The following is a 10,572-nucleotide window of genomic DNA, read 5'->3' as shown; positions in this document are numbered from 1 at the left end:
GCAGTGTTCTAGATGCAAAAACGGGAAAGTGGTGTTATTAAACGTTGCTCTTTTGCATTTTCCGCTGTTGAGGAATTTTTGAAATTTTCTTCTCGTTTTTCCCCGTTTATAACGTTTTGATCTTAGCTTTGAATATCGTTAAAGTATTTCCTTCTTTTCACTGCAGGAATGAAATTTATCTTTCAAAATATTTCAGATTATTTTTATAAAGAATAAATGTCATTGATATTAATTATTTACATCAAATATACAAAGTGTTATCGCGAAATCGTTAAAGCAATTTAAGCAAAGCTTGAAGTTCCGTTTGCTTGAATATTTCATTGCAGTATTGCTTTGATACTCGGTTTCTTCCTAAATAACTTTTGAATAAAACAACGGCAAGAAGTAGTTGGTTACAACGAAACTTCTTCGTCTTTGTGAAGTTTGAAGAGGAATCCGTTTGGAAACGAGAATGCACAAATCTCTTTATGCCACTGAGCGCTGCTAATATTTCCATTTTCTATGTTTCCTTTGGAAAAGTTGAAACGCAGGCTAGAATATCGATGCTCGAACGAATGACATTTCTTCAAAAGTGTATCACAATAGGAAAACTGAAAGGAAGAATAAATCATCGACAAATGATGGTTTACATTTTTTTCACTAAGTGCAACATGCTAGTATTTCAAACAAACTAGTTTAAAAAAAGAATAAATCAAAGGGCTGTGCTAGATGGTGTTCATAAATGGCTAGACTGAATCAGTACACTGATATACGAGTTTACGTCGTACCATATATATAAAAAAAAAAAAAAAACAGTATGTATATCCATTGAAATTTCGATTGGTCGGCATCAATACATACTCTTTGCTTCACAAAGCCCGAGGGATCGAGCGCCGATTTGTTTTGGTGTCGCACGTTTTGTTTTCCCTGGTTCGTCCATTAACTTGCACATCAACTCAGAACACGATTATCCGCATCCGGTGATCCATCTCTATCCGAGGATCCGCGTTGGCTTTTAAAATACCGGCGAACGTGCGTGCATGAAGCTCAAAAAAAAAAAATGTTGTTTCGCTTTGTAAAAAAGGTTATTCAAAATATTTTGTTAGTCCATCATGAATGAACCAGCCAACGTGAACGTGGTTTGGTTACCACCCAGCAAAATTGCCAACGGGGAGTCAAAATGAAACGCGAAGAGATTTTATTAAATTTCATTGTTTATTGGAAAAATCAAGTTTTAATATTACACTTCAGAAGTGGAAACAATACAAGGTTCGATGAATTGAATTGAAACTCTTCAAGGAAGGAATAAATCAATATTGTTTGAAAATATGACTTAAGTGATTTCATCGTAGAATTATAAATACCTACGCTTTTCTTAAACGATTGCCCATCTTTGAAGAGCGTACGTATGGGCGGTCGGTAGCGGAAGGGTTAAACTTCAAGCGTAACGCCGCTCGAACATATCCGTCAGGCTGTGTGTGGTTGGCGCTGTATAATAGAATGGAAAACATCTCGAGATCCCACACGTGACGCGTCCAAGTAGCCACTCGTTTCTACCCGAGTTCCTTCTCGTCGTTGTATGATTCCAGCTCAATTACAAGCGAGTAAAAGGTGGTAGAAGTGAAAGCAGCCTGGGGTTGGTTCATCCGGCGGTGGTGGCTGTGGTAACGTTGAAGAGGCTATGATTTTCTTCCGTGGCTGGCGCAATTCACATGAAGAAGTAGGAGGAGGACGAGGAGGGGTGAGAAAGAGAGGTAGAAGAAAGTGCACGCACCCAAGCTAGCGTAATTGCCACGGTGTTTATAATTGTTGCACACTCCTCTGCTCTTTGTACGGATGCCTTTTCAACCTTCTGACTCGTAACCCTCCGTTGCGGGCCACTCCGCCGTGGACCTCTTCACTATCGTCGCAGAGGGACGAGACGAGAAATTAGTCTGCGTTTTCACGGAGCCGACTTAATAGAGAAAGAAAGGGAACGTAAGAGAAAGACGCAGAGTGGAAGAAAGTGGCCTCGGCATTGTTCCCGCGTGAAATCGGGCTACGATACTCAAGATGTCTCGCGGTCCAAGGAGCTGCACCGTGAACGACTTTCCAACGTGCTCGCGATGAAAATTATCGTCGAGCATGTGCCGCTGGTCATTTGGTAATGTCTTTCCTGGAAATTCTTTCAACGGCACGAATTAACCTTTAAATGGTGGGTCAACCGAAACGACGGGGATTAAAAATTTCATTTTTCTAAATTTCACCAACGCTTCAAATGCGACAGAATATCATTTTAAATGATAAAATTAGGCGAAAGGGTTAAACCTAACTATTCGCGCGATTTTTATTCCTCGTAATGTATGAATAATCGAACCGGTTATTTTTGCCAGAAGCAGCTTAAGCGCATTATTAATGACCTTCTGTATTTTATTCATCCTCTCATTATATAGAGTCCCAGGCTTTTCATAACAAAGTGCGAGGGTTTATTCCGTAGATAAAAATAAGAAACGAATGCTGTGCGTAAAGGTCAGCTATAAACGTTCCGTTACGAAGTTATAAGGAAATATTAAAAGGAATCGTATGGGAGCAGTCATTTACCCTGGCGATGATATTACGAATGCAATTTATTATAGAACCAGAGAGAAATAATAGTCCAGGTAATTCTTTCTTTAATTGATCACGTAGACACGTCGGTTTCGCATCGATCGAAGTTAAGAAGACGAAATTCGATCGTTCGGTGTTGCGGGGTCTGCAAGGAAGGCGCTGGAAGGCAAACGTCGTCGGTAATTTACTCGTTTAAGCAGCAAGTGCGCCGACACCCTCTCCAAATTTCCTCTTCCGACGTGTACGCGATTCGATCATGTCGGCCTACGTTACTTTGCCGTCGGAACACAGCACAGGAACCACTTATATTTGTGTTTATTACGTCGAGATGTGACGTCACTTCCTGAGGGAAGGAGGACGGAATAACCTCATCACCGTATCCCACAGACTCGGCGGCAGTGATTCCCCCTTTGAATGGAGCCAAGTGGTTCGCACTACTCTCTTCCCCTCCCTGTCTTTAACTGCTTCCTTGCCTTCCTCTCGACGTCCTTCCTCTTTCAACCATATCCTTCTGTCTCTCTTCTTTTCTTATTCCCCGCTCTTTTGTGAAGAAATTTCGCCCTTTCACGGTTGGAAATCGAAAATAGAACTGGAATTCCACGGTGAGTCGAAAGGAATTTTCAAAATATATCGTACAAACGGAAATGGCTATTTGGCGATTCTTTTTATTAAGCAAAATAAAAATTTGTGTTCCAAACGGTTGTTTCTTTAGGGATTTCTTTGAAAGTGGTGTAACACCATTTTTCTTTATTTCCTTATTCTTACTTATATTTTGCATTTGCCCTTATAAGTTGCTTTTATGTAAAATCTAATTTCAAGTTACTATTCAATATTTAGAGCCAAAGTATATTTAATACGTTTGCTTCGCGTCCGACATACAACAATATTCAACTTCATTCGCCAGTATTCTCGTATTTAAATATACATATTCGCTGTAAATTTTATATCCCAACGAGAAAATGCTTCCAGTATTTAATTTACCCGGAGATATTTAATTCAATCCCTGTCCGTTATGAAATTAAATAACTCCCTCTTCGTTAGAATCAATTAAATAACTACCACGTTAAAAAAAGAAATTCCGGTACTGAATTAGTACTCAGCATTTTATTTTTTTCGACTTTGTTTGAATTAAATTTATTTTCTTCATCGAATTCCTTTCTTCCTATTCGCTACTTAGAGTCACGAGTAAAAATATCCACGGAAGGTATTCGCACGGTATTCACGTGAGAGCTTTGAAATAGAATTCTCTGCGTATTGTACTGTCTCCAGCTTGTCCTGCAAATTTTAGAATCAGAATACAGAATGTTTCTAGTAAATGGGATCAGCTATATCTTTAGAAAGATTACAGATAAGAAAAACAAATTTGGTGATATTAGAAAGTCCATCTTCATACGAGTTCAATTTTTTGATAAGTGCATCGATGCACCTAAAAAGTGCAATTGCACTTTTGTGCATCGTTGCACTTAATAATGCACTTACAATTATGAAGGATAAAATGAGTTATTTCTCGAATGTAATTTTATACCTACTACTGGTATGATACTAATTAAAGTGTTTTAGCCCCACAATGTAAAGAATGCAACATGCAAATAAGAATAGAGCACCTGATTCTGAACTCCTCGAAGTATGATGCACTTCTTAAAAAATACATATTAAAACCCCTCCTCAAGGACAATTTGGAAGACAATAAAGCCATGACCTACTAAAGTTTATCAAAAACCCCAAGCTCTTCAACAAAACAATATCATGCAAAGTACCATACCGCACCCCCTTCGTTCTTCGCATGGTGTCATTAATAATCCCCCGTTGAGCCGCCTTTAAACTTTAATTAAAAAATTTAATTTTTCCACCCAGTTTTAGACATTTGCCCTAAATCTCCCGCGTTATTCAATGCGTTAATGCTATAGCTTAGTAGTTTCGGAACGAAGCTATCTCTCGCAAACTTTTGCAATCATTCCTCGATCGGTACGTCCAGGAATCAGGTAATGTTCGTTGCTGAATAGAACCGTACATGGTCCCATACGCGCATCTAACTCGATATTCGTCTAACAGGGGTAGAGCTTCCTTTTAACCAACTATAGCAAGCTAGCTATTTGGCCAGCAGACCTCTACCCTCGACGATAGAGCTATTTAGCGTACCAGTGGCGCAAGTGCAAAGTGTCGTGCCATTACAGGGTGGGCAGACACGGCGGTCCATTAAGCAACGTACGTTTCACGTATTCGTATTGGAGACGTGTGCCGTAGTAGAATGGCCATGAAACGAATAGAAGGATACGCGCGGAATGGCCGGGAAGGGTGCAGAAATAGCTGCATTTCGGCGAAGCACGCCTTTAATTAAGCCGAAAAGAGGGACGTGTATTGTCATTTTCAAGCCAGTCTACGATGTATCCCGGTGCACGGGTACTTGGCCGGCCAGTTTACCACGGACCCTCCTACGGTATGTGCACTCTCGCGAAAATTTGCGCCATTTCGTTTCATTCGCGAAACTTTGCCGGCGGGGACCAGCGAAACCTACCTAACGAGATCTTCCGCTTGAATTCCTCACAGAGAACCGAATCATTCCTCATTCTTTTTTACCCTGATACTTGTATCTGTCCCTCCTATTGGTACATACTTTTTTCCCCGAGTACTCGATGCTATTCGATCGAACCGTTTGCGGTTGGTTGAATTTTATTTTATTTTATTTCATTCCGGATCAATTTTTATTTCCTCTTTTAGAGGCGCAGCGTGCATTTCGCACGTACAGGACACTGCTGTACAAGTAATGCTTGATGCTAGACGGGTGTTCGATTTGAATTTTTAAACATTGTATTATTTCATTTGGAAAATTCTTATTTTATTATTTCTTGGGATTTTTGTTATTGTTATTATGATTTTTATTAGGGTACTTGGATTTTTATAGAATCATCATTTATTTGACACATTGATGATCAGTGTCACTTATTAGTCATTTTTATTAATGTATTGATTATATTGTTTTTAATTCCCCTTATAATACTGTAGTATTATTTACATTAAATTAACGATGTGAAACTGGTTTAACGAACAAGACGAAGATATGTTATTATAACGACCGGGGGGGATGTATGTACATTTAACAGAATAACAGAACTTTAGTGGGAATAGAATTGACAGAATTGAACAAGACCAAAATGTTAACTAATTGGCTCATAATAGACTTAGAACAGTTACCCGTAAACTAGTTAGCTCTAATGTACTAAACTAATATTAGTGATTCCCTGGAGATTCGAAGTGTCTCTGATAAAGGAACACCTCTGTATTATTTTCAAGAATTGAAAAACTAGAATTAATAGATGGTAATATTTCTATTACAAATATTAATATAGAAAACTAAAGAAAATAAGGGCTATCAACTCCAACAATGGATTTATCTCGAACCTAAGGGAATTCTCCCAAACACAATACAAGTTTTCCTTTAAACATAACTTCAAGGAAAGTAAATATTCACCTTGATAGAAATATTTTCATCCCAACAATTCTCGCGGATGAAACAACAAAAAGTGAACGTGGAAGGAAGAAACTTTCAAGAAATTGACACAAAAGATAATCTTCTGGTTTCTCCTTTTAATCTTCCAACTGTAATGAAAACTGCAAATGTACAGGAAGGAAGAAAGAAGTGAAAGATTTACGAGCTTCTCAAAGGCAAATTCGAAAAGCTTTCATTATGATAAAAGGACTGTCGTATTTTAGTATAGCAAAATTGTAATACCTTAACGATGATAAGTAAATGAATGAAGAAGAATTGAGTGCTTGTAGGAAACGGATAGAGATGTCTGGAAGGATATTTGTGTACTGGATTCATGATTCAATGATTCGATCTTTGAGGATGCAGATTGTATGAACCATCCATGGTCGTTGGATTAGCATGAGAACCAGACCTTGCAGCGTAAATCGTGCAACGGTGCTTCCAAGCAAAATACGTTGCCTCTCATTCCTGTACTTGAATTACTGGACATTCCGGAAGGCTACCTTCCTGCACGATAGAATCCACAAGACCACTTTTCACGTATGCAAGGAACCTCCAGTAACAAAAACCTTTACAGATAACTTTACACTAAATTTTGTTAAACCTTTCCGGCAACTACAGTGGGTTTAAATTTAAAATATCTACCACACATCGCAAAGTAATGACAAATAATATTTTACAAACGTTCAAATTTTAATTTTCATCAATCAACCAGATTAAAATAAAAAATTCTTAATATCTCGTTAACCTTTATAATTCCCCATTCTATTTGAAGGAAAAGCAAATTAATTCACGTTTTGCAAATGTATTATTATCCCAGCAAGAAAGGTATAAAAATGATATAATAAAACTGAATTTACCCTCCATCATTTTACGTAGAAAAAGAAAGATAAAAGCTTAGCTCAGTTATGACTCACCCTCGATTCAAATCAAGCATGCAATCGTTGTCCAACAGCATTGAGTTTAAGGACAAGCCACGAATTAAGCTCATTCTGATTTAAATCTGTACTCGGTGAAAAAGGAGGAGAAGGTCGTTGAAATCTGATTTCTATGAATGACACATTGTTGAGAAATTATGCGAGGCTCGTTCGGCTTTCGCAAAATCTCCCTCGTTGAATCGGTCTTCTTCTTTTTCCCTTCTGATCGCCGACTGTCGTCATTAGGACTTTACAAGCTGGACGCGAACTCTCCGAAGGGGATCGGCTAGGATGCGCGAAACGTGCCGGGAATCGCGACTCGTACGGAGCTTCGAAAAGAAAGCTTCCACGATTCTAAAGCGACCGTTATACATCTCGCGGGGAGAGGTTTCGTGACCTCTTATTCATTGGGAAATCGACGTAGCGTGGTTGGAAAGTAAAGCCAAATCCTCTTTTGGTATAAATCAATAAATTGTTACTATTGTTGGAATGAAAAATTCGAAGAACCTGAATCTTTCAATTGGAAAATAATACCACTCTCTAAGATAAAATTTTAAGAACTGATTAACCCTTATTTTTAATTTAAAAATTTCTATTCAACTTGTAAAATAAATTATTTCAACCTTGAATACCGAATGAAAGGTTCGCGGTCGAGCTCAGTGGAGAGATTGCAGTTTAATCGTGCATAGGTTTGTACCCGATGTAACGAGATAAAAAAGAAAGTCGAAGGGTAATTTTACAATGGCCAATCACGATGCTCACGATTTAATTATGCTAATGCAACGTTAGGCGTCCGGACAGAGGTTGCTTGGCTTTGCACTACCAGCGGATCGACGTAATTGTCGCTGACTTCTTAATAGCTCAAGCAATTATTCCAACGAAGTACCGGGACCTGAGGGGAAGTTAATTCAGGTCGACGTTGGGATACAATTTCGTCGTGACACCGTAACGATTCGTCTCCGTGATACAGGGACGTGTGCACACGTATGTACACGTCGTTTGACGTACAAATTTTCTCGTCCAAGCTACAAAAACAGTCCTTTCGTTTAAACGAATAAAAATCCTCCATCACGAGAATACTGGTGTACCCGTTCAGAGAGCAAGAATTTCCGTCTCCGTCGACGATCTCGTTGACGCGTGGGTGGCTCGAATACCATCAACGTGCATATATCGCAGATTCATGTGGGAATTCAATTCTCGGATACGCGACAAGGTTAAGCGTATTTTACTGTCCCCTATTAAGACGTTGATGGCTGTTTCAACTCGGGAATTACTTCCTCTTTTACTGTTACATCGAGTTAACAGAGAAATTTTCTTTTATAAAATGCGAACATCCAAATGTATTGTACTAGGAGATTATGGGGGGATTTTGAAATAGATTTGATGACATAAAAGTGTTTCAAAATGCCACTTATGGTACTTCAATTTAAAGATTGAAGATTCATAAAAATATTCATATTAACGTTTCATTAATATTTTTAACACAAAATTGATTGATCATTACTTACATCAAAGAATAACCAATTTCGAAGCATAGAACATAAAGTAGTTAATTGAATGAAATTTAGAAATGCAGAGAATGCAAATGCATTTTAATTGAAATATCAAATTCCTTGGAAACGACGCAATGTACATTTATTCGTTTTATCGAAATGCAAACATGATTTCAGAATCCGAGGACAGGTACATTTCGGATAGCATAAAATGACAAGTTCTCGGGTAAATATTGTGCTGCTACTACTATTACTATTACGTGTACCAGTTTAATATTTGATGTGTGCATAGAGGTATGTCAATATTTTATTATCGTGAAAAGAGATTACCACTTTTGTGAATGAAACCGTATGTAGATCCCGATGCGGATATTTGTTTGACAAACAAACACCTGCAGCGAAATACCAATTTATAGTGATAACAATACTTTACGGTGGTCTGGGCCGTAGTTTAACGACATTCGATCAAAGTTTCTTGATAACTATTATTATCGTTCGTGATTACTTGGTGAAAGAGGAGTTCGTATCGGATGATAATAGTTACTTTCGGTTGCTCTAACCATCCTGTATCAACTTCCACCATTTTTTTTTTTTATTCAACAAATTGGACTGTGTATATTGCATACCGCGTATTTTTATTCTAAGAAATGAAACCATTGGGATGTTTTCTTGGAACATTGTGTTGACAAATTGATACGTATCGTGGGTGGGCGAACGCTTGTCGCGTACAGATGGTACAGTCATATAGATTTCGTTCCTTGTTTAATAAATCATAATTTCTTTGAAGTATTCCAAAGGGCAGAAGAAATGTTTCATTCAGTTAATCATCGTTATTAGCACTGTATATCAAATTATTTTTTAACAAAAATAGGAAGCTATTTCGTATTACAGGAAGATAAATGTCGTAGCATTCCTTTTTTCCTTTATTCATGATTATGGACTACCATAAAAGAACCAAATTTTCTGCAGTCTAATAAAATAATCTTACCCCGCGTAAAGCCATAAATTTTACGCCTTCTTTACATTTTACGACTTAAAATTATGGCATCAAGGTAATATATAATCTGTGCCTTAAATTACAAAGTATTCTTGAAAATATTACATTTTTATGCTCTGAGTTTTTTAACAGATATCAACAAAATACTGTTGACAGAATCCGTATAAGCAATCTAAATTTTTATCAGGCATTGTCAACGTATCTATCTTTGTAAACATCGCATTCGTTACCATATGATAGAAAATAAAAAAACAAAAAAATAAAAAATCAGTCGCATCGATACATGAATAGACTATGTATGCTATCATGTGAATGGAAATAGTACAATATTGTTGAAATGAAAAATATTTTTTAAAATTGATTCAGTACGACGAAATTCTGTCTGAAATATTCTCTTTGTAAAAGAATTCTCACTTCTTTCTTCTTTTCTTACGAGATAAATTAGTTGAGCTTTATTATAAAATAAATTCATTGATTCATTACTTGTTTCAATATAGAATAACGATAAAACGTTGATGTGGTAATTTTCATCGATCCCTAACCCGAAAATTGATGTACCACAAGTGCTATTTCGGAATGCTTTTATGTCATCAAATCCATTTAACATGTAATGACCTAATATATTATAAGTATAAAATTAGGCCAATTTTGAAAACCCTACTTCTATTCTCAGATGCAATTTAATGCTCGCAATTGATAAGGGGTTGATCACTGATGACTGACATTATTGAATAATTGAAGAAAAACGAATTTTAATATTATACTATCCACTCTTGCTCAGAAAGTAGACAGTAGACAGCTTAACCCTTTGATTCCTATGGGGGACTATGCGTTTACTTTTCAATATAGCAAAAATGCATTAGAAAATTTAAAAAGAGTCAGTTTTAAAAATGAAACGATCATATGCTGAATAGTTGCAATCATAGCGTGTCTGACTACACGCGACCATTTCCACTTAACTCGTTGAGCGTCGATCCCAATTACCGTGTAACTATTGCTAACGGATCCCTCTGCGAATCACGATAGGGTTACCTGCGACGACGATCTTTCCAAGCATCGTCTTCTCGCAATCACGTAAACGTTTTGCCGCGTCGAGAAACTGCATCCTTTCGA

This window comes from Osmia lignaria, chromosome 11 (genome assembly GCF_051020975.1).
Source record: "Osmia lignaria lignaria isolate PbOS001 chromosome 11, iyOsmLign1, whole genome shotgun sequence".
Lineage (NCBI taxonomy): Eukaryota > Metazoa > Arthropoda > Insecta > Hymenoptera > Megachilidae > Osmia > Osmia lignaria.
The sequence above is the reverse complement of the archived record's forward strand: the minus strand, read 5'-3'. Positions refer to the sequence as shown.